Source organism: Lissotriton helveticus (assembly GCF_964261635.1).
Source record: "Lissotriton helveticus chromosome 1_1 unlocalized genomic scaffold, aLisHel1.1 SUPER_1_unloc_11, whole genome shotgun sequence".
Taxonomy (NCBI): Eukaryota; Metazoa; Chordata; class Amphibia; order Caudata; family Salamandridae; genus Lissotriton; species Lissotriton helveticus.
In genome coordinates this window covers 128,367-151,010 of record NW_027611650.1, presented here as the reverse complement: position 1 = coordinate 151,010, position 22,644 = coordinate 128,367, and positions in this window count along the sequence as shown.

Genomic DNA, 22,644 nt, shown 5'->3' with positions numbered 1-22,644 from the left:
CTGGCCTCCAGGGATGACTTTTTGAAGTTTTGGGGTTTAAGGGGGCATAGTCACTTCTTCCATCCAGGCTACGTTGCTCAAAATCGGGTACGATGTCAGGTTCTTCCCTTGGCTGGAAGCTGAAAAAAAAACTTCAGATAATAGCAAATGTAGATAGATCAAATGAAAGCATCAGATCTGAGCTTTCTAACCAGTATATTTAGGTCATGGGTACTCACAGAGTGACTGTGATATCCATTCTGAGCTATTTGGAAAATTAGCAAATCTTGTCAAAAAAACTTTTTTTGACGATTTTTGCTAATTTTCGGTATCAACCCTCATGACTGTTTTTGGGTCCCTGTAGCCACCAGGACCCCATAATATATCTCAGATGATATAACAAGAGTGGCTAGGGCTCATTTCCAGCCTCAGGTACATGTCTGACTCCTATTTGTGACATTTCGAGGTGTTTGGGGTTAAACTCATTTTTTCCATTATAGGCCATATAGCTCAGAGTCACATCACATTGAGCTCAGAGTCACATCAAATTTCTAGTTCTGGACCTAAGGACCCCTTAGTATACCTCAGATGACATACCAGGAGTGTCTAAGGCCCATTTCTGGCCTCCAGGGACGACTTTTTGAAGTTTTGGGGTTTAAGGGGGCAAAGTCACTTCTTCCATCCAGCCTAAGGTGCTCAAAATCGGGTACAATGTCAGGTTTTTCCCATGGCTGGAAGCTGAAAAAAAAACTTCAGATAATAGCAAAGGTAGATAGATCAAATGAAAGCATCAGATCTGAGCTTTCTAACAAGTATATTTAGGTCCTGGGTACTCACAAAGTGACTGTGATATCCATTCTGAGCTATTTGAAAAATTAGCAAATCTTGTCAAAAAAACTTTTTTTGACGATTTTTGCTAATTTTCGGTATCAACCCTCATGACTGTTTTCAGGTCCCTGTAGCCACCAGGACCCCATAATATATCTCAGATTATATAACAAGAGTGGCTAGGGCTCATTTCCAGCCTCCAGGTACATGTCTGACTCCTATTTGTGACATTTTGAGGTGTTTGGTGTCAAATTCATTTTTTTCCATTATAGCTCCTAGATATCAGAGTCACATCAGATTTCTAGTTCTGGACCCAAGAAGACCATAGTATACCTCCGATGACATACCAAGAGTGTCTAAGACCCATTTCTGGCCTCCAGGGGTGACTTTTTGAAGTTTTTGGGTTTAAGGGGGCAAAGTGACTTTTTCCACCCAGCCCAATGTTCTCAAAATCGGGTACGATATCAGGTGTTTCCCTTGGTTGGTAGCGGAAAAAAAACTTTATATAATATCAAAGTTATATATATCACATGAAAGCATCAGAGCTGACCTTTCTAACAAGTGTATTCATATCTTGCACACTCAAACAGTGTCTCTGATATCCATTCTGAGCTATTTGGAAAATTTGCAAATCTTGTAAAAAAAAAATTTGGGACGATTTTTGCTAATTTTCAGTATCAACCCACCTGACTGTTTTTGGGTCCCTGTGGCCACCAGGACCCTATATTATATCTCAGGTGATATAGCAAGAGTGTCCAGGGCTCATTTCCAGCCTCCAGGTACATGTCTGAGTCCTATTTCAGACATTTTGAGGTGTTTGCTGTCAAATTCATTTTTTCCATTATAGGCCCTAGATATCAGAGTCACATCACATTTCTAGTTCTGGACCCAAGAACACCATAGTATACCTCAGATGACATACCAAGAGTGTCTAAGACCCATTTCTGGCCTCCAGGGGTGACTTTTTGAAGTTTTGGGGTTTAAGGGGGCAAAGTCACTTTTTCCACCCAAGGTCGTGGAACTCGGAGCTGGGTAAAAGTTTAGCTTGAGTGCCCTCCCCATGGAGGTCAAAAATGTTATTGCATCAAAATCATTTAAAAACTATATAGGTGTAATTGTAGTGCCCTGAATGCTATATGGCTGCATTTGCACCGTTCTAGGTATTTAAAAAATGAATTTCTAACACTTTTGAAGTCTCCATGAAGTGAAAAATGACTAAGTCCAAAAACTTCACTGGTGCATCAAAGTGGTCAAAAAAGGTCAACATTGGGTTAAAATTAACAAAACATAGTGCTGCAGTGGTCCAATAGCAGGCTAAAGACATAATGAATGACACAGAATGAACAGTTTTACTAAACACTTTGAAAATTCGATTTTCAATTTCAGGGGGACAAGGTCATGGAACTCCGAGCTGGGTAAAAGTTCAGCTTAAGGGCCCTCCCCATGGAGGTCAAAAATGTTATTACATCAAAATCTTTTAAAAACTATATAGGTGTAATTGCAGTGTCCTGAATGCTATGTAACTGCATTTGCACTGTTCTGTGTGCCTCCAAAATGAATTTCTAACACTTTTGAAGTCCCCATGAAGTGAAAAATGACGAAGTACAAAGACATCATTGGTGCATGAAAGTGTTTAAAAACGGTCACAAATGCATAAAAATGAAAAAAACAAAGTGCTACACTGGCCCAATAGCAAGCTAAACACACAATGAATGACCCAGAATGAATATATTTACAAATTACTTGGAAAATGCTATTTTAAATTTCAGGGGGACGAGGTCACAGAAGTCATGGAACTCCGAGCGGGGTAAAAGTTCAAACTTTCCACCCCTCATGGAGGTCAAAATTTTTAATTCATCAAAATCATTTAAAAACTATATAGGTGTGATTGGAGTGTCCTGATTGCTATATAGGTGCATTTGCACTGTCCTGTGTGCCTCCAAAGTGACTTTCTAACACTTTTGAAATCTCCATGAAGCAAAAAGTGACTAAGTCCAAAGACCATTTGGAGCATCAAAGTGTTCAAAAACGGTCAAAAATGCATAAAAACGAAAAAAAGTGCTACAGTGGCCCAATAGCATGCTAAACACACAATGAATGACACAGAATGAATAGTTGTACACATTACTTTGAAAATGCAATTTTAAATTTCAGGGGGACAAGGTCACGAAAGTCATGGAACTCCGAGCGGGGTAAAAGTTCAACCTTTCCCCCCTTATGGAGGTCAAAATTTTAATACATCAAAATCATTTAAAAACTATATAGGTGTGATGGCAGTGTCTTGGATACATCCCACATGAATTTTAAACACATTAGGAGCATCTCTGATCAAAATAACCATAAAAATCCCAAAGCTGCATCAGTGCTTCAAAGTGCTCCAAAACGGTCAAAAATGGACGAAAATGAAAAATATTCTCCATATCTGAGTTTTTATAACATTCCTTAGATAATGTATATCTTGAATTAGTTTTAAATCCTTTTATTAAAAAGTTTCTTTTCTATGCTGCACTGGTGCAACGCCTCAAGTCTGAGAAGCTGCACCAGTGCAGCCGAAGCAGCACTGGTGCAGCCGAAGCAGCACTGGTGCAACAAGAGTCAAGCCTCCCTGACCTGACCTTTGACCAATCCGAGAAAAAAAAAGGTGTTTTTTTCCCTGGGCCCCTCCCCCAAACGAAAACACATTGACCTGAAGCCTAAGTGTATTCTGAGTCATAAAAAGTTTATTAGATGAAAAAATATTGTACGGGCACTTTTTTGCACAAAAAGTCACTTTTTGGCACTTTTTTGAGAGAAATAAAATAGTTCGCAGATTTTTTTTAAATCGACCGAATAAAAAAAAAATGCTCTTGTTGGATGGCTTTGGACATAAGGCCGCATAAACAAAAGGAATTTTTCAAATATCTGTTTTTCTCACTTTTTTATTGCTGTTTGAAATTTCTGACTTGACTTTTTGCATCATTGGGGATGCATGTGTTTAACATTGAGCTTGGGAAAATTGAAAAAAAATAGACTTTGGGGATTGTTTACTAGGGCAAGTGATACATCAAATTAAGACTCATATTAAACTGAACCTCAAGCTGAAAAAAAAAACAAAATAGCATTTACGATCACTTTTTTATAAGCGACTTTAACAATTGTTTTTTTAGCTATATTAAAAAACAAGGTAACGCCGTAAATTTTAGAAAAGAGATTTTTTCAAAGTAAAACATAGGTGTGACCTGCCTTCACATTAGGCTTCATAAACAAAAGAAAAAACATCTCTATGTGTTATATTCACTTTTTAATAACACATTTTCGTTTTAGGCACAAGCAAAAAGCAGCATTGGTGATGCATGTGTTTTTCAATGGGGTTTTTTAAAGTCTACCAAAATACGGTTTACCAATACATTTTCATTATTTTCTCTTTGGTATCTCATTATGCACATGTTAATAAACAGGTTCATGCATTATTAGCTAAATAGCATAAAAACACACTGAATTATTAACAATAATCTTTGAGATTTGGGTGACCAGATGGCCGGAAATCGAAAATCGCCTCGTATGGATTCAACTTCCATTTCGTGCACTTTCTATGTGGGCCACATGCATAAGAATTGGTACAATAATGCATACGAATCTTAGCTAGAATCTGCAATTGAAATTAAGTCTTTAACTTATATGCTTCAAGAATTATAGGGCACATTCTGCTATGTATAATATCCTATCCATTTCAATGGGACGACCAGATGGCCGCAAATTGAAAATCGCGTCGTATGGATTCATATTGCGTTGTATGTACCTTACGTGTAAGCCACATGCATTTAAAATGACACAATGTAGTAGGGTATGCTATAGAATGTGTTGCAGTTGGAAATCAAGCTCTATCTAGTATGGATCATGACTGATGACACAATATACGTGACTCATTTTGCAAAAAATGGAGGCAAATTTTATAAAACATGCGTTTAATCACTGAATGATTCTCACCACTTCTAAGCATGGCACAGGCATGACAATGACCACAGGGCAGTGGCATGATGGTAACTGTATGCTGCACTCAGAATTATGGATCCAGATTGTATGGTTTTAGAATTATGGGCCACAACGTAAGGCATATTTTTTCACACATGTGACGTTATTGAAAAACATCATACATTCAACTTCACATTTTGTAGCCTAAAGCATAAAGTGTTCTTCAACACACATGAAAGTGAAAAATAAAAACTTTTCCTGAAGATTACACTTGATTTGTACCTTGTCCCTATAAGCCACAAATATGAGAGTTACCACTATAAAGTGTAGATGTCTTAGCTACATACTGTGATTGAAATTAGGTCGGTACCTCATATGGTGCAAGATTTATAGTGCACCACATACTATGTAATATATCCTATCCATTTCAATGGGTGACCAGATGGCCGCAAATTAAAAATCGCCTCGTATGGATTCAAATTGCTTTGTATGCACCTTGTGTGTGAGCCACATGCATATAAAATGGCACACTGTAGTAGGCTATGTTATAGAATGTGTTGCAGTTGGAAATCAAGCTCTATCTAATATGGATCTTGACTGATGACATAACATACGTGACACATTTTGCAAAAGCTGAAGGAATTTTTTTAAAAAATATGTGTTTAATCGCTGAAAGATTCACACCACTTTGAAGCTTTCCACATGCATGAAAATGAACACAGGACAGTGGCATCATGTTAGCTTAATGCTGCACTTCCAATTATGGATCCAGATTGTATGGTTTTAGAAGTATGGGACAAAATGTAAGGCATACTTTTTCGTACATGCGACGGTATTGAAAAACGTCATACATTCAACCTCAAATTTTGACAACTTTACAATACGCCACACACATAATAATTCACATGGGTAAGATGCACATCACTAGGAACAAAGTGCTGTTTAAATTATGTCTCTATAATGTACAGACTATGAATTATAGCCAAAAGTATAAAGTGTTCTACAACACACATGAAAGTGAAAAATAAAAACTTACCTGAAGGTTACACTTGATTTGTACCTTGTCCCTATAAGCCACAACCATGAGAGTTACCACTATGAATTGTAAATGTCTTAGCTACATACTGCAATTGAAATTAAGTCAATACATCATATGCTTCAAGAAATAGAGTGCACTACATCCTCTGTAGTATATCCTATCCATTTCAAAGGGTGACCAGATGGCCGCAAATTAAAAATTGCCTCGTATGGATTCAAATTGCTTTGTATGACTGTTTTCAGGTCCCTGTAGCCACCAGGACCCCATAATATATCTCAGATGATATAACAAGAGTGGCTAGGGCTCATTTCCAGCCTCCAGGTACATGTCTGACTCTTATTTGTGACATTTCGAGGTGTTTGGGATCAAACTCATTTTTCCCAATATAGGCCATAGAGCTCAGAGTCACATCACATTGAGCTCAGAGTCACATCAAATTTCTAGTTCTGGACCTAAGGACCCCTTAGTATACCTCAGATGACATACCAGGAGTGTCTAAGACCCATTTCTGGCCTCCAGGGATGACTTTTTGAAGTTTTGGGGTTTAAGGGGGCATAGTCACTTCTTCCATCCAGGCTACGTTGCTCAAAATCGGGTACGATGTCAGGTTCTTCCCTTGGCTGGAAGCTGAAAAAAAAACTTCAGATAATAGCAAAGGTAGATAGATCAAATGAAAGCATCAGATCTGAGCTTTCTAACCAGTATATTTAGGTCATGGGTACTCACAGAGTGAATGTGATATCCATTCTGAGCTATTTGGAAAATTAGCAAATCTTGTCAAAAAAACTTTTTTTGACGATTTTTGCTAATTTTCGGTATCAACCCTCATGACTGTTTTCGGGTCCCTGTAGCCACCAGGACCCCATAATATATCTCAGATGATATAACAAGAGTGGCTAGGGCTCATTTCCAGCCTCCAGGTACATGTCTGACTCCTATTTGTGACATTTCGAGGTGTTTGGGGTTAAACTCATTTTTTCCATTATAGGCCATATAGCTCAGAGTCACATCACATTGAGCTCAGAGTCACATCAAATTTCTAGTTCTGGACCTAAGGACCCCTTAGTATACCTCAGATGACATACCAGGAGTGTCTAAGGCCCATTTCTGGCCTCCAGGGATGACTTTTTGAAGTTTTGGGGTTTAAGGGGGCAAAGTCACTTCTTCCATCCAGCCTAAGGTGCTCAAAATCGGGTACAATGTCAGGTTTTTCCCATGGCTGGAAGCTGAAAAAAAAACTTCAGATAATAGCAAAGGTAGATAGATCAAATGAAAGCATCAGATCTGAGCTTTCTAACAAGTATATTTAGGTCCTGGGTACTCACAAAGTGACTGTGATATCCATTCTGAGCTATTTGGAAAATTAGCAAATCTTGTCAAAAAAACTTTTTTTGACGATTTTTGCTAATTTTCGGTATCAACCCTCATGACTGTTTTCGGGTCCCTGTAGCCACCAGGACCCCATAATATATCTCAGATGATATAACAAGAGTGGCTAGGGCTCATTTCCAGCCTCCAGGTACATGTCTGACTCCTATTTGTGACATTTCGAGGTGTTTGGGGTCAAACTCATTTTTTCCATTATAGGCCATATAGCTCAGAGTCACATCACATTGAGCTCAGAGTCACATCAAATTTCTAGTTCTGGACCTAAGGACCCCTTAGTATACCTCAGATGACATACCAGGAGTGTCTAAGACCCATTTCTGGCCTCCAGGGATGACTTTTTGAAGTTTTGGGGTTTTAGGGGGCAAAGTCACTTCTTCCATCCAGCCTAAGGTGCTCAAAATCGGGTACAATGTCAGGTTTTTCCCATGGCTGGAAGCTGAAAAAAAAACTTCAGATAATAGCAAAGGTAGATAGATCAAATGAAAGCATCAGATCTGAGCTTTCTAACAAGTATATTTAGGTCCTGGGTACTCACAAAGTGACTGTGATATCCATTCTGAGCTATTTGGAAAATTAGCAAATCTTGTCAAAAAAACATTTTTTGACGATTTTTGCTAATTTTCGGTATCAACCCTCATGAATGTTTTCAGGTCCCTGTAGCCACCAGGACCCCATAATATATCTCAGATTATATAACAAGAGTGGCTAGGGCTCATTTCCAGCCTCCAGGTACATGTCTGACTCCTATTTGTGACATTTTGAGGTGTTTGGTGTCAAATTCATTTTTTTCCATTATAGCTCCTAGATATCAGAGTCACATCAGATTTCTAGTTCTGGACCCAAGAAGACCATAGTATACCTCCGATGACATACCAAGAGTGTCTAAGACCCATTTCTGGCCTCCAGGGGTGACTTTTTGAAGTTTTTGGGTTTAAGGGGGCAAAGTGACTTTTTCCACCCAGCCCAATGTTCTCAAAATCGGGTACGATATCAGGTGTTTCCCTTGGTTGGTAGCGGAAAAAAAACTTTATATAATATCAAAGTTATATATATCACATGAAAGCATCAGAGCTGACCTTTCTAACAAGTGTATTCATATCTTGCACACTCAAACAGTGTCTCTGATATCCATTCTGAGCTATTTGGAAAATTAGCAAATCTTGTAAAAAAAAAATTTGGGACGATTTTTGCTAATTTTCAGTATCAACCCACCTGACTGTTTTTGGGTCCCTGTGGCCACCAGGACCCTATATTATATCTCAGGTGATATAGCAAGAGTGTCTAGGGCTCATTTCCAGCCTCCAGGTACATGTCTGAGTCCTATTTCAGACATTTTGAGGTGTTTGCTGTCAAATTCATTTTTTCCATTATAGGCCCTAGATATCAGAGTCACATCACATTTCTAGTTCTGGACCCAAGAACACCATAGTATACCTCAGATGACATACCAAGAGTGTCTAAGACCCATTTCTGGCCTCCAGGGGTGACTTTTTGAAGTTTTAGGGTTTAAGGGGGCAAAGTCACTTTTTCCACCCAAGGTCGTGGAACTCGGAGCTGGGTAAAAGTTTAGCTTGAGTGCCCTCCCCATGGAGGTCAAAAATGTTATTGCATCAAAATCATTTAAAAACTATATAGGTGTAATTGTAGTGCCCTGAATGCTATATGGCTGCATTTGCACCGTTCTAGGTATTTAAAAAATGAATTTCTAACACTTTTGAAGTCTCCATGAAGTGAAAAATGACTAAGTCCAAAAACTTCACTGGTGCATCAAAGTGGTCAAAAAAGGTCAACATTGGGTTAAAATTAACAAAACATAGTGCTGCAGTGGTCCAATAGCAGGCTAAAGACATAATGAATGACACAGAATGAACAGTTTTACTAAACACTTTGAAAATTCGATTTTCAATTTCAGGGGGACAAGGTCATGGAACTCCGAGCTGGGTAAAAGTTCAGCTTAAGGGCCCTCCCCATGGAGGTCAAAAATGTTATTACATCAAAATCTTTTAAAAACTATATAGGTGTAATTGCAGTGTCCTGAATGCTATGTAACTGCATTTGCACTGTTCTGTGTGCCTCCAAAATGAATTTCTAACACTTTTGAAGTCCCCATGAAGTGAAAAATGACGAAGTACAAAGACATCATTGGTGCATGAAAGTGTTTAAAAACGGTCACAAATGCATAAAAATGAAAAAAACAAAGTGCTACACTGGCCCAATAGCAAGCTAAACACACAATGAATGACCCAGAATGAATATATTTACAAATTACTTGGAAAATGCTATTTTAAATTTCAGGGGGACGAGGTCACAGAAGTCATGAAACTCCGAGCGGGGTAAAAGTTCAAACTTTCCACCCCTCATGGAGGTCAAAATTTTTAATTCATCAAAATCATTTAAAAACTATATAGGTGTGATTGGAGTGTCCTGATTGCTATATAGGTGCATTTGCACTGTCCTGTGTGCCTCCAAAGTGACTTTCTAACACTTTTGAAATCTCCATGAAGCAAAAAGTGACTAAGTCCAAAGACCATTTGGAGCATCAAAGTGTTCAAAAACGGTCAAAAATGCATAAAAACGAAAAAAAACAAGTGCTACAGTGGCCCAATAGCATGCTAAACACACAATGAATGACACAGAATGAATAGTTGTACACATTACTTTGAAAATGCAATTTTAAATTTCAGGGGGACAAGGTCACGAAAGTCATGGAACTCCGAGCGGGGTAAAAGTTCAACCTTTCCCCCCTTATGGAGGTCAAAATTTTAATACATCAAAATCATTTAAAAACTATATAGGTGTGATGGCAGTGTCTTGGATACATCCCACATGAATTTTAAACACATTAGGAGCATCTCTGATCAAAATAACCATAAAAATCCCAAAGCTGCATCAGTGCTTCAAAGTGCTCCAAAACGGTCAAAAATGGACGAAAATGAAAAATATTCTCCATATCTGAGTTTTTATAACATTCCTTAGATAATGTATATCTTGAATTAGTTTTAAATCCTTTTATTAAAAAGTTTCTTTTCTATGCTGCACTGGTGCAACGCCTCAAGTCTGAGAAGCTGCACCAGTGCAGCCGAAGCAGCACTGGTGCAGCCGAAGCCCCTGACCTGACCTTTGACCAATCCGAGAAAAAAAAAGGTGTTTTTTTCCCTGGGCCCCTCCCCCAAACGAAAACACATTGACCTGAAGCCTAAGTGTATTCTGAGTCATAAAAAGTTTATTAGATGAAAAAATATTGTACGGGCACTTTTTTGCACAAAAAGTCACTTTTTGGCACTTTTTTGAGAGAAATAAAATAGTTCGCAGATTTTTTTTTAAATCGACCGAATTAAAAAAAAATGCTCTTGTTGGATGGCTTTGGACATAAGGCCGCATAAACAAAAGGAATTTTTCAAATATCTGTTTTTCTCACTTTTTTATTGCTGTTTGAAATTTCTGACTTGACTTTTTGCATCATTGGTGATGCATGTGTTTAACATTGAGCTTGGGAAAATTGAAAAAAAATAGACTTTGGGGATTGTTTACTAGGGCAAGTGATACATCAAATTAAGACTCATATTAAACTGAACCTCAAGCTGAAAAAAAAAACAGAATAGCATTTACGATCACTTTTTTATAAGCGACTTTAACAATTGTTTTTTTAGCTATATTAAAAAACAAGGTAACGCCGTAAATTTTAGAAAAGAGATTTTTTCAAAGTAAAACATAGGTGTGACCTGCCTTCACATTAGGCTTCATAAACAAAAGAAAAAACATCTCTATGTGTTATATTCACTTTTTAATAACACATTTTCGTTTTAGGCACAAGCAAAAAGCAGCATTGGTGATGCATGTGTTTTTCAATGGGGTTTTTTAAAGTCTACCAAAATACGGTTTACCAATACATTTTCATTATTTTCTCTTTGGTATCTCATTATGCACATGTTAATAAACAGGTTCATGCATTATTAGCTAAATAGCATAAAAACACACTGAATTATTAACAATAATCTTTGAGATTTGGGTGACCAGATGGCCGGAAATCGAAAATCGCCTCGTATGGATTCAACTTCCATTTCGTGCACTTTCTATGTGGGCCACATGCATAAGAATTGGTACAATAATGCATACGAATCTTAGCTAGAATCTGCAATTGAAATTAAGTCTTTAACTTATATGCTTCAAGAATTATAGGGCACATTCTGCTATGTATAATATCCTATCCATTTCAATGGGACGACCAGATGGCCGCAAATTGAAAATCGCGTCGTATGGATTCATATTGCGTTGTATGTACCTTACGTGTAAGCCACATGCATTTAAAATGACACAATGTAGTAGGGTATGCTATAGAATGTGTTGCAGTTGGAAATCAAGCTCTATCTAGTATGGATCATGACTGATGACACAATATACGTGACTCATTTTGCAAAAAATGGAGGCAAATTTTATAAAACATGCGTTTAATCACTGAATGATTCTCACCACTTCTAAGCATGGCACAGGCATGACAATGACCACAGGGCAGTGGCATGATGGTAACTGTATGCTGCACTCAGAATTATGGATCCAGATTGTATGGTTTTAGAATTATGGGCCACAACGTAAGGCATATTTTTTCACACATGTGACGTTATTGAAAAACATCATACATTCAACTTCACATTTTGTAGCCTAAAGCATAAAGTGTTCTTCAACACACATGAAAGTGAAAAATAAAAACTTTTCCTGAAGATTACACTTGATTTGTACCTTGTCCCTATAAGCCACAAATATGAGAGTTACCACTATAAAGTGTAGATGTCTTAGCTACATACTGTGATTGAAATTAGGTCGGTACCTCATATGGTGCAAGATTTATAGTGCATCACATACTATGTAATATATCCTATCCATTTCAATGGGTGACCAGATGGCCGCAAATTAAAAATCGCCTCGTATGGATTCAAATTGCTTTGTATGCACCTTGTGTGTGAGCCACATGCATATAAAATGGCACACTGTAGTAGGCTATGTTATAGAATGTGTTGCAGTTGGAAATCAAGCTCTATCTAATATGGATCTTGACTGATGACATAACATACGTGACACATTTTGCAAAAGCTGAAGGAATTTTTTTAAAAATATGTGTTTAATCGCTGAAAGATTCACACCACTTTGAAGCTTTCCACATGCATGAAAATGAACACAGGACAGTGGCATCATGTTAGCTTAATGCTGCACTTCCAATTATGGATCCAGATTGTATGGTTTTAGAAGTATGGGACAAAATGTAAGGCATACTTTTTCGTACATGCGACGGTATTGAAAAACGTCATACATTCAACCTCAAATTTTGACAACTTTACAATACGCCACACACATAATAATTCACATGGGTAAGATGCACATCACTAGGAACAAAGTGCTGTTTAAATTATGTCTCTATAATGTACAGACTATGAATTATAGCCAAAAGTATAAAGTGTTCTACAACACACATGAAAGTGAAAAATAAAAACTTACCTGAAGGTTACACTTGATTTGTACCTTGTCCCTATAAGCCACAACCATGAGAGTTACCACTATGAATTGTAAATGTCTTAGCTACATACTGCAATTGAAATTAAGTCAGTACATCATATGCTTCAAGAAATAGAGTGCACTACATCCTCTGTAGTATATCCTATCCATTTCAAAGGGTGACCAGATGGCCGCAAATTAAAAATTGCCTCGTATGGATTCAAATTGCTTTGTATGACTGTTTTCAGGTCCCTGTAGCCACCAGGACCCCATAATATATCTCAGATGATATAACAAGAGTGGCTAGGCCTCATTTCCAGCCTCCAGGTACATGTCTGACTCTTATTTGTGACATTTCGAGGTGTTTGGGATCAAACTCATTTTTCCCAATATAGGCCATAGAGCTCAGAGTCACATCACATTGAGCTCAGAGTCACATCAAATTTCTAGTTCTGGACCTAAGGACCCCTTAGTATACCTCAGATGACATACCAGGAGTGTCTAAGACCCATTTCTGGCCTCCAGGGATGACTTTTTGAAGTTTTGGGGTTTAAGGGGGCATAGTCACTTCTTCCATCCAGGCTACGTTGCTCAAAATCGGGTACGATGTCAGGTTCTTCCCTTGGCTGGAAGCTGAAAAAAAAACTTCAGATAATAGCAAAGGTAGATAGATCAAATGAAAGCATCAGATCTGACCTTTCTAACCAGTATATTTAGGTCATGGGTACTCACAGAGTGACTGTGATATCCATTCTGAGCTATTTGGAAAATTAGCAAATCTTGTCAAAAAAACTTTTTTTGACGATTTTTGCTAATTTTCGGTATCAACCCTCATGACTGTTTTCGGGTCCCTGTAGCCACCAGGACCCCATAATATATCTCAGATGATATAACAAGAGTGGCTAGGGCTCATTTCCAGCCTCCAGGTACATGTCTGACTCCTATTTGTGACATTTCGAGGTGTTTGGGGTTAAACTCATTTTTTCCATTATAGGCCATATAGCTCAGAGTCACATCACATTGAGCTCAGAGTCACATCAAATTTCTAGTTCTGGACCTAAGGGCCCCTTAGTATACCTCAGATGACATACCAGGAGTGTCTAAGGCCCATTTCTGGCCTCCAGGGATGACTTTTTGAAGTTTTGGGGTTTAAGGGGGCAAAGTCACTTCTTCCATCCAGCCTAAGGTGCTCAAAATCGGGTACAATGTCAGGTTTTTCCCATGGCTGGAAGCTGAAAAAAAAACTTCAGATAATAGCAAAGGTAGATAGATCAAATGAAAGCATCAGATCTGAGCTTTCTAACAAGTATATTTAGGTCCTGGGTACTCACAAAGTGACTGTGATATCCATTCTGAGCTATTTGGAAAATTAGCAAATCTTGTCAAAAAAACTTTTTTTGACGATTTTTGCTAATTTTCGGTATCAACCCTCATGACTGTTTTTGGGTCCCTGTAGCCACCAGGACCCCATAATATATCTCAGATGATATAACAAGAGTGGCTAGGGCTCATTTCCAGCCTCCAGGTACATGTCTGACTCCTATTTGTGACATTTCGAGGTGTTTGGGGTCAAACTCATTTTTTCCATTATAGGCCATATAGCTCAGAGTCACATCACATTGAGCTCAGAGTCACATCAAATTTCTAGTTCTGGACCTAAGGACCCCTTAGTATACCTCAGATGACATACCAGGAGTGTCTAAGACCCATTTCTGGCCTCCAGGGATGACTTTTTGAAGTTTTGGGGTTTAAGGGGGCAAAGTCACTTCTTCCATCCAGCCTAAGGTGCTCAAAATCGGGTACAATGTCAGGTTTTTCCCATGGCTGGAAGCTGAAAAAAAAACTTCAGATAATAGCAAAGGTAGATAGATCAAATGAAAGCATCAGATCTGAGCTTTCTAACAAGTATATTTAGGTCCTGGGTACTCACAAAGTGACTGTGATATCCATTCTGAGCTATTTGGAAAATTAGCAAATCTTGTCAAAAAAACTTTTTTTGACGATTTTTGCTAATTTTCGGTATCAACCCTCATGACTGTTTTCAGGTCCCTGTAGCCACCAGGACCCCATAATATATCTCAGATTATATAACAAGAGTGGCTAGGGCTCATTTCCAGCCTCCAGGTACATGTCTGACTCCTATTTGTGACATTTTGAGGTGTTTGGTGTCAAATTCATTTTTTTCCATTATAGCTCCTAGATATCAGAGTCACATCAGATTTCTAGTTCTGGACCCAAGAAGACCATAGTATACCTCCGATGACATACCAAGAGTGTCTAAGACCCATTTCTGGCCTCCAGGGGTGACTTTTTGAAGTTTTTGGGTTTAAGGGGGCAAAGTGACTTTTTCCACCCAGCCCAATGTTCTCAAAATCGGGTACGATATCAGGTGTTTCCCTTGGTTGGTAGCGGAAAAAAAACTTTATATAATATCAAAGTTATATATATCACATGAAAGCATCAGAGCTGACCTTTCTAACAAGTGTATTCATATCTTGCACACTCAAACAGTGTCTCTGATATCCATTCTGAGCTATTTGGAAAATTAGCAAATCTTGTAAAAAAAAAATTTGGGACGATTTTTGCTAATTTTCAGTATCAACCCACCTGACTGTTTTTGGGTCCCTGTGGCCACCAGGACCCTATATTATATCTCAGGTGATATAGCAAGAGTGTCTAGGGCTCATTTCCAGCCTCCAGGTACATGTCTGAGTCCTATTTCAGACATTTTGAGGTGTTTGCTGTCAAATTCATTTTTTCCATTATAGGCCCTAGATATCAGAGTCACATCACATTTCTAGTTCTGGACCCAAGAACACCATAGTATACCTCAGATGACATACCAAGAGTGTCTAAGACCCATTTCTGGCCTCCAGGGGTGACTTTTTGAAGTTTTGGGGTTTAAGGGGGCAAAGTCACTTTTTCCACCCAAGGTCGTGGAACTCGGAGCTGGGTAAAAGTTTAGCTTGAGTGCCCTCCCCATGGAGGTCAAAAATGTTATTGCATCAAAATCATTTAAAAACTATATAGGTGTAATTGTAGTGCCCTGAATGCTATATGGCTGCATTTGCACCGTTCTAGGTATTTAAAAAATGAATTTCTAACACTTTTGAAGTCTCCATGAAGTGAAAAATGACTAAGTCCAAAAACTTCACTGGTGCATCAAAGTGGTCAAAAAAGGTCAACATTGGGTTAAAATTAACAAAACATAGTGCTGCAGTGGTCCAATAGCAGGCTAAAGACATAATGAATGACACAGAATGAACAGTTTTACTAAACACTTTGAAAATTCGATTTTCAATTTCAGGGGGACAAGGTCATGGAACTCCGAGCTGGGTAAAAGTTCAGCTTAAGGGCCCTCCCCATGGAGGTCAAAAATGTTATTACATCAAAATCTTTTAAAAACTATATAGGTGTAATTGCAGTGTCCTGAATGCTATGTAACTGCATTTGCACTGTTCTGTGTGCCTCCAAAATGAATTTCTAACACTTTTGAAGTCCCCATGAACTGAAAAATGACGAAGTACAAAGACATCATTGGTGCATGAAAGTGTTTAAAAACGGTCACAAATGCATAAAAATGAAAAAAACAAAGTGCTGCACTGGCCCAATAGCAAGCTAAACACACAATGAATGACCCAGAATGAATATATTTACAAATTACTTGGAAAATGCTATTTTAAATTTCAGGGGGACGAGGTCACAGAAGTCATGGAACTCCGAGCGGGGTAAAAGTTCAAACTTTCCACCCCTCATGGAGGTCAAAATTTTTAATTCATCAAAATCATTTAAAAACTATATAGGTGTGATTGGAGTGTCCTGATTGCTATATAGGTGCATTTGCACTGTCCTGTGTGCCTCCAAAGTGACTTTCTAACACTTTTGAAATCTCCATGAAGCAAAAAGTGACTAAGTCCAAAGACCATTTGGAGCATCAAAGTGTTCAAAAACGGTCAAAAATGCATAAAAACGAAAAAAAACAAGTGCTACAGTGGCCCAATAGCATGCTAAACACACAATGAATGACACAGAATGAATAGTTGTACACATTACTTTGAAAATGCAATTTTAAATTTCAGGGGGACAAGGTCACGAAAGTCATGGAACTCCGAGCGGGGTAAAAGTTCAACCTTTCCCCCCTTATGGAGGTCAAAATTTTAATACATCAAAATCATTTAAAAACTATATAGGTGTGATGGCAGTGTCTTGGATACATCCCACATGAATTTTAAACACATTAGGAGCATCTCTGATAAAAATAACCATAAAAATCCCAAAGCTGCATCAGTGCTTCAAAGTGCTCCAAAACGGTCAAAAATGGACGAAAATGAAAAATATTCTCCATATCTGAGTTTTTATAACATTCCTTAGATAATGTATATCTTGAATTAGTTTTAAATCCTTTTATTAAAAAGTTTCTTTTCTATGCTGCACTGGTGCAACGCCTCAAGTCTGAGAAGCTGCACCAGTGCAGCCGAAGCAGCACTGGTGCAGCCGAAGCAGCACTGGTGCAATAAGAGTCAAGCCTCCCTGACCTGACCTTTGACCAATCCGAGAAAAAAAAAGGTGTTTTTTTCCCTGGGCCCCTCCCCCAAATGAAAACACATTGACCTGAAGCCTAAGTGTATTCTGAGTCATAAAAAGTTTATTAGATGAAAAAATATTGTACGGGCACTTTTTTGCACAAAAAGTCACTTTTTGGCACTTTTTTGAGAGAAATAAAATAGTTCGCAGATTTTTTTTAAATCGACCGAATAAAGAAAAAAATGCTCTTGTTGGATGGCTTTGGAGGCGATCTTTATGTATATTTGCGTGTCATCTGCATACATGTGATAGGATATCTGTGATTTTCGGAGAATTTCTGTAAGAGGTTCGACGTATAGGTTAAACAGGTCTGGGGATAGCGTCGATCCTTGAGGGACTCCAATTGAGTTAGGGCTTGGAGGTGAGATTGATTGGTTGACCAGGAATCGTTGTGTTCTGTTCCGTAAAAAAAAATCGAACCATTTCAGCACATTTCCAGACAATCCCATCCTGTCCTGCAGCCTGGTCAGTAATGCTTCGTGATTTACCGTGTCAAAAGCCGATGACAGGTCAAGGAGAATCAGTAAGCATGCTTGATTTTGGTCAAGGGCCTGTAGCGCGTCATCAACAATATGGAGGATCGCTGTTTCCGTGCTATGCCCTGCTCTGAATCCTGATTGACATTCATCTAGCAAGGAGAACTTGGTGATGTGTTGGCTCAGTTGGTTCTGCACGCATTTCTCAATTAGTTTGGCCAGTAACGGGATGTTGGTCAGTGGGCGAAAGTTGTTCGGATCTGATGTATCAGCTGAAGGTTTTTTGATTATGGGAACAACTTGGCCTGTTTCTATTCAGTCGGGAGGATCCCTTGTGATAGTGAAGCATTTATTATTTTGGTCCAGATGGGAACCAAAATGTGGCTGATTTCTCTTAAGCATTTTGCGGGAAGGGGGTCTTGGTAGTGGTTGTTAGGTTTGATTTCTGAGAGCGTCTTGGTGATCATGTACTGGTCATATAGTTCGAATGTTTCCCAATTTGCCTTGTTTTTTGTCTTAGTACACTCCGTTGTAGAGTCAGTATCGCTCGTAGGCAATGGTTCGATGGGAAGGTTCGCCGCGGCGCTTTTGAGCTCTACTTCAAGCGATTTGGCCTTCTCCGTGAAAAAGGTGGAAAATTCCTCGCAGCTTAAGGGTGTTTTTGAGTTCTCTTGAACGGATTTGGCTAGTTTGTTTGACTGTTGCTTTAGGATTTCAAAGAGTTTTTGTGGTCTGTTTTTGGCATTGTCCAGTTCTGATCTTATAAATTCCTTTTTTGAATTGATGATATTTTTGTTATATTGGTTTCTAATTTTTCTGAGGGCTTTCAGCTCAGGGGATGAAGGGTGTTGTCTCCATTTTCTTTCGGCCATTCTCAATTTGCGCCTTTCTTCATTTAGTGACCCATTAAACCAAGGATTTTTTGTCTTCTCCGAGACTCTTTTCAGTTTTAATGGCATGGTGTTGTTGACAATATTTTCGACTGTTGTTATGTAGTGATCGGTCAGCTCATTAACATTCTGCAGGTTGCTAGGTGGCTTTAGGTCTCTCTCACAGCTTTCGACCAGTAGCTCAATATTCGCCTCTTTTGTGTCTCGAATCCATTTTTCGGGTTTGAAGGGTTGCACGGTCATGCCTTTTTTCACTATGGGTATCACGAATGTTATGGCGTGATGATCAGACCAGTCACACGGAGTTATGGAGAGGATTGATGTATCTTTGTTTCTTGAAATAATCCAATCTAATGTCGCTCCTTTCGAGTGTGTAGGTTGCGTGCATGCTTGGGTGAGGTTTAGTTCGACGAGGAAATCTTTAAGCGTGTTGACCAGTTTGTCATTGCAGTCATCCCAATGTCAACATTACAAAATGGCTCTGATTATGGGTCAGGAGGAGCAGAATATTCATAGGAAGTTCAGGTTTTACAGGTGTAGGAGCACTGGACTCTATTTTTCTGGCCAACGATCCAGCTAGAAAACAGTATTCAGATGAAATATCAAAAATTGTGTGAGATATATATTGTGTGCTTGAAATATTGTGGTAGTTAATATTGAGGAGAACAATTACAAAATTAGGCAATGTATTGAATATTAGTGATAAAATATCAAAGCCAAAATAATCTTGTATATAACATTGATAGTATAGTAAAATATAGTGTAAAATCTTGTTGATAATAGTAATTTCACAAAAATGTATTATTTTAGTATAATTTCTTTTAAGTAAGTAAAAATATTTGGTTTTATTTTTTTAGAAGTGAGGTGTTCAGTTTATAGGGGATGAGGGTGGAGAGTGATTTAAAAACTTTTCTAGCATTTTTTTTATATATAGGATGATATTTATTTATTTATTTATTATAAAGTTTTGTATAGCGTGAACAAGACCCGTGGGTATCAGATCGCTTAACATAGAGGAAGTTAAGGATTAACAAATATATTAACAGTTATAAGAACAACAGTTATGAGGTAGATGGTATATATTCATAACACATGTGCAGATTGCATTAATAGTAAGTTGCGGCTTCACTTATATCATAAGCTATATACATAAACATAAATGAGGTAGATCATTATAAGCTTTTTGTGGGATGCAGTTATAAGTCCACATTGACATGAGGCTGCGGTAAGGATATAGTTTAGTGTTATACATGAGGTCAGTCGCATGTCATCGATTAGCGTTCGTGTTATTCCTGTCTATGCTTCCCTTTCTGATGACATAAATGTTGTGTGTTAGGGCAGCGATAGATCAAAACAGTGATCAATAAGCTTCTCTATGTAACGTATTTTCTCATCATATGGCTCTTCACTTCCCGCTTGAATGTTGCAATTTTGTGAATCTTCCTAATGCTTGGAGGGAGTGAGTTCCAGTTTCTGGGGGCAGCTCCTGAGAACGCTCTGTCATACGTTTTTTCTTTCGGAAGATAGCTGGCCGTAACTGCAACTCCTCAGCGCTTCCAGCTGGTCTGTTACCTCCGGATAGCTGAATTTTCTTGGCTAGGTATCTTGGAGTGTTGTAGTGGAGCGCTTTATGGGTGATACATGCTATCTTCATTTGGATTCTGGCTTCATAAGGTAGCCAGTTTAATGCTTTTAAGTGAGGGGATATATGATCAAATTTCCTAGATCCCGTGATAAGTCTTGCCGCAGCGTTAAGGCATGCTTTTAGTGGTGCTATGGACGTTTTTGGTAAGCCAGCTAGGGTGGTGCAGCCATATTCAATCCTCGAGATAACTAAGGATTGGATTGCCAGTTTGAGATCCGCCTCTGAGATGAATGGTTTCACTTTTCTTGAGTAATTCAGGCGGAAGCGGGCACTTTTAGCCATTGAATTAATGTGGGCTTTCATGTCCAGGTTCTCGTCTAAGGTGATTCCTAGCGATTTAGCTGAGTTGACTAGGGTTGGGGTGCAGTTTAGCGCAGTCACAAACTTAGTCCATTCCTTTATTTCCGTATGGCTCCTTGGTGGTGAAATTAGTAGGAACTCTGTTTTGTGAGCATTTAGCTTCAGGTGATTGGTAGTTAACCATTGTACTGTCATTTTTAATGTCTCATTCATTAGTTCCATGTCTTCTAGGGAGGCGATCTTTATGTATATTTGCGTGTCGTCTGCATACATGTGATAGGATATCTGTGATTTTCAGAGAATTTCTGTAAGAGGTTCGATGTATAGGTTAAACAGGTCTGGGGATAGCGTCTATCCTTGAGGGACTCCAATTGAGTTAGGGCTTGGAGGTGAGATTGATTGGTTGACCAGGAATCGTTGTGTTCTGTTCCGTAAAAAAGAATCGAACCATTTCAGCACATTTCCAGACAATCCCATCCTATCCTGCAGCCTGGTCTGTAATGCTTCGTTATTTACCGTGTCAAAAGCCGATGACAGGTCAAGGAGAACCAGCAAGCTTGATTTTGGTCAAGGCCCTGTAGCGCGTCATCAACAATATGGAGGATCGCTGTTTCCGTGCTATGCCCTGCTCTGAATCCTGATTGGCATTCATCTAGCAAGGAGAACTTGGTGATGTGTTGGCTCAGTTGGTTCTGCACGCATTTTTCAATTAGTTTGGCCAGTAACGGTTGGTCACTGGGCGAAAGTTGTTCGGATCTGATGTATCAGCTGAAGGTTTTTTGATTATGGGAACATCTTGGCCTGTTTTTAGGCAGTCGGGGAGGATCCCTTGTGATAGTGAAGCATTTATTATTTTGGTCCAGATGGGAACCAAAATGTGGCTGATTTCTCTTAAGCATTTTGCGGGAAGGGGGTCTTGGTAGTGGTTGTTAGGTTTGATTTCTGAGAGCGTCTTGGTGATCATGTACTGGTCATATAGTTCGAATGTTTCCCAATTTGCCTTGTTTTTTGTCTTAGTACACTCCGTTGTAGAGTCAGTATCGCTCGTAGGCAATGGTTCGATGGGAAGGTTCGCCGCGGCGCTTTTGAGCTCTACTTCAAGCGATTTGGCCTTCTCCGTGAAAAAGGTGGAAAATTCCTCGCAGCTTAAGGGTGTTTTTGAGTTCTCTTGAACGGATTTGGCTAGTTTGTTTGATTGTTGCTTTAGGATTTCAAAGAGTTTTCGTGGTCTGTTTTTGGCATTGTCCAGTTCTGATCTTATAAATCGTTTTTTGAATTGATGATCTTTTTGTTATATTGGTTTCTAATTTTTCTGAGGGCTTTCAGCTCAGGGGATGAAGGGTGTTGTCTCCATTTTCTTTCGGCCATTCTCAATTTGCGCCTTTCTTCATTTAGTGACCCATTAAACCAAGGATTTTTTGTCTTCTCCGAGACTCTTTTCAGTTTTAATGGCATGGTGTTGTTGACGATATTTTCGACTGTTGTTATGTAGTGATCGGTCAGCTCATTAACATTCTGCAGGTTGCTAGGTGGCTTTAGGTCTCTCTCACAGCTTTCGACCAGTAGCTCAATATTCACCTCTTTTGTGTCTCAAATCCATTTTTTGGGCTTGAAGGGTTGCACGGTCATGCCTTTTTTCACTATGGGTATCACGAATGTTATGGCGTGATGATCTGACCAGTCACACGGAGTTATGGAGAGGATTGATGTATCTTTGTTTCTTGAAATAATCCAATCTAATGTCGCTCCTTTCGAGTGTGTAGGTTGCGTGCATGCTTGGGTGAGGTTTAGTTCGACGAGGAAATCTTTAAGCGTGTTGACCAGTTTGTCATTGCAGTCATCCCAATGTAAGTTGAAATCGCCTAGAAATATGTTATTGGCTTCGTTGTTAGAGTTGGCCGTTATGATCTCCATTAACTGGTCTGAGAACTTTGCGTTATCTCCTGGTGGGTGGTAAAAAGCATGCAAGTTGCATCTTTGCTTGCTAGCTGATCTTATATTAAGACCTAGATATTCGCAGGATTCTAGAGGGTCGGCTTGAATTTGTTTGACCTCTATATCTGATCGATGAATGTA